Genomic DNA, 3,677 nt, shown 5'->3' on the forward strand with positions numbered 1-3,677 from the left:
TCTGAAGAAGAGCTCATGTGCAGTGTGGGCCAGTCTCAGCTGACAGGGAGGAAGGACTGCATACGTGGATGCCTAAAACATGCAAGACACAGTGACTGGTCAACTCAGGATGGAATCCCCCATCCCTCCCATCTCACCCCTGTCCCCTCCCTGCATGTCTAGGCTGGGGCTCTCTAGATGTTGGATTTCACTCCCTCCCCTTACTCCTTGACAGCTCCTGCTGCCACATCAGAGCTCCCTGACACCAAGCCCTGGCGGCAGCCCCATCTTCACCTTTCTGATGCTTGATTAGGCAGGCCAGACCCCCACTCCTGCCCAGAATGCTGCCCCTCCTCAAATTTCTGAAAAGCTGTGGAAAGAGGGAGTAGAGCCATTCACTGCTCTGATGGGAGGCACAGCTAGAAAAGAGGATACAATAGGAAGGTGGGATTTCACATTGTGTGAGAGCTGGCCAACACTGGAATGCCTGGCTTCCAGATGCTGTTCCTGCCAACAGAAAGGGATGCCCTAGGTAGCTTTCAAATTGTTTTATCATGGCCCATAAAATGCACCTTATGATGGGACCCAGCACATGCGCATGAACACACACACACACACAGAGAGAGAGAGAGAGAGAGGGAGGGAGAGAGAGGGAGAGAGAGAAAGGAACGAAATTACACAGGACAACACTTATTTGGCTACATGTCAGGCACTGACATTCCTCTGCACTGCTTTCCTCTCCCCTCCTTTCCTCCTCCCTTCTCTTTTATTTATTCTTTTAAATATGCTGGTCCTAACTGAATTTTCGCATCTTACTAGTGAATCACAAGGGACAGTTTGAAAAGCACTGAGCAATATGGTATTTCTGTAGGGATGGCCACAGAACACCTGCATCAGAGCCTTGGAGATGCTTGGTTAAAATGCAGACTCCTGAGCCTCACCCAGACCTCTTGAAGCTGAATTTCTAGGGGTTGTTTGAGACCCAAGTATAAGCTCCAAAATGAAACCCTGCACTGGAAGAGTTTGGAGCAGATGGCCTCTAGATTCCTTCCAACTCCAAAGATGGGATTCGTTGAGCCCCTAATGTACAAAGCATTATACTAAGAGTTATGGGAGACACAGATCTATCACATGGCATCTGTCCTGCTGGAGAGACAGCATGTGCATGTGGAGGAAGTTAAACAACAAGTTCATCGTGAAAAGGTAGCTCATGATTAACACAAAGAGGGATCCAGGCACATGATGCTCTGAGTCCAGAAGATGGGGACCTATGCACAGTGGTAGTCAGGGAACCCTCGGCAGTGAGAAAACCCCTTCATCCATTAATTAGGAAGAGTAAACTTCTAATGTACCACGCTTTCCACACTAATAACCATAAAAGCAACAACAATAACAGTAATACGTAGTTAGCATGAATGGGGCTATTTCATTGCTTACAGCATGTGGCTTTCTGTTAATCCTCTTTTGAGGCTGACAGCAATCCTCTGGGCTAGGTCGGCGGTTCTCAGGCGTGGTTCCTGGACCAGCAGCAGCAGCAGCAGCAGCATCCGGGAATTTGTTAGAATTGCACATTCACATTCTCAGGCACAGACCTGAGTCAGAGATTCTGAGGTGGAGCCCAGCGATTTGGGTTTTAACAAGCCCTCCACTTGACCTCCATTAACCTGTGAGTTAGGTTATAGTTTTGTCCCCCTTGTTACACATAGGGACACCAACACATAGAAAGGTGGAGTGGGCGGCTAGGTGCGGTAGTTCATGCCTGTAATCCCAGCACTTTGGGAGGCCGAGGCGGGCGGATCATGAGGTCAAGAGATCGAGACCATCCTGGCCAACGTGGTGAAACCCCGTCTCTACTAAAAATACAAAAATTAGCTGGACATGGTGGCACACGCCTGTAGTCCCCACTACTCAGGAAGCTGAGGCAGGAGAATCGCTTGAACCAGGGAGGCGGAGGTTGCAGTGAGCCAAGATCACACCACTGCAATCCAGCCTGGTGACAGAGTGAGACTCTGTCTCCAAAAAAAAAAAAAAGAAGGTGGAGTGGGCTTCCGAGGGTCATTCAACTAGTAAGTAGGAGAGCCAGAGTTTGAACCCCAGCAGTCTGGCTCCCCAGCCACATGCTTACGAGGAGTGGAAAGGACTCCGCCTCACATTCTTCCAGTGCCCTGGATGTCGTACTTTAACCTCACACACTCACAGAAGTAAGTGTTGTTTACCACTCACAGATTGGCTTTATGAACAATGGGAAAATCAAGGCAGCAGACATTGAATATCACATCCATGGAGGCTACATGTCACATGATTCTGAAATGGTACTTGATTTACAAAAACTTCTGGGGTTCCAGTTATTTGTAGCAATAAATTAAGTGTGAGCTTGGTTTCTTATAGTATAGCTTTAGAAGGTTGTGTCCACCAACGTATGCTCACTTTGCATGGCATGTAAGTTGTGAGCCAAGACGACTCACATAGTTTCCAATCTCCACCCCCTCTGTCTAGGAGGTAGCCAGGAAGCTGCTGCCTCTCAGCTTTGAGGCACTTGGTGGCAGAGAGTCCTATGCCCAGTTTGCATGGCATGTAAGTTGTGAGCAAGGATGACTCACATAGCTTCCAATCTCCACTCCCTCTGTCTAGGAGGTAGCCAGGGAGCTGCTGCCTCTCAGCTTTGAGGCACTTGGTGGCAGAGGGTCCCCGAGGCTCAATTTCTATTTGCCACACTCTAGTTACAGAGCATCCCCTTGATGAATACCTCCCATTGTCCCCAGAAAACATCCATAGAGCAGTTCTCAGTCATCCCTTTCTCTCTTCCCTCTCAACACCTTCACCCTAGGCAAGGCCTGTGGGGGTCAGGGAAGGTCACATTTGGCATCTGGAAGGAGGGCCGAGGTTTGGGCCTGTCCCAGGCAAGTCTCTCCTCTGCTTATGCCCTGGGAACCTCTTCCCCACACACTCCCAGAATCTCCTCTCCTGCCCAGAGCCTGGGCCCCACCCTAGGCCTTTATCCAGGCCCAGCTGTCTCATGTCCAAAATTATATTGAGTCTTCCCACGGCCCCTTTACCCATAGTCTAATCCTTTGACAATAGGTATGAAGACATCACTGGCCCATTTGGCTTTCCCTGCAAAGTTTCTTTCTATTCTAGAAACTTCAGAATTCATCTTTTCTCTACCCACTCATCTTATCAGAGGGACACTCCACCGGTTCTCTTTGCTTTCTAATGATCCCCAGGGTAGAAATCCACAGCTCACTCCATTTACAGGTGGAATTTTTATGACCCGCCCACACATGGTTTTATGAGATATATTCTCAAAAATTCTCAGAACAGATGTAGTCTAATTTAATAACAAATATGCATTATAATGCTTCAGAGGAGGAGATGCTGTCCTGAGGGCCAGCAAACAGCTGTTTGTCTTAACTGCACAAAAAGTTGGGAAGGGCTGCACCCACCTGGCAGAGCTGTTCTTTCCACTCTTTTTTCTACCTGGAGTCAAACTCAGTGATTCGGAAGAGTCACTCTGTGCCACCAACACTGAAATACTTTGGTTGAGTCATGATCAGAAATTTTGGGCTTTGCTTGAGCTTGCATGGTTTAAATATGCAAGAAAAAAAATGGAAAAGATCCCAGGAAATATTATAGAAAATGATGTCTCCAACCTACAGAAAAAGAAAAAGGTCTGGGTGTTCATAATACCGATAACATTT

This window comes from Symphalangus syndactylus, chromosome 8, assembly GCF_028878055.3.
Source record: "Symphalangus syndactylus isolate Jambi chromosome 8, NHGRI_mSymSyn1-v2.1_pri, whole genome shotgun sequence".
NCBI classification, from domain to species: Eukaryota; Metazoa; Chordata; class Mammalia; order Primates; family Hylobatidae; genus Symphalangus; species Symphalangus syndactylus.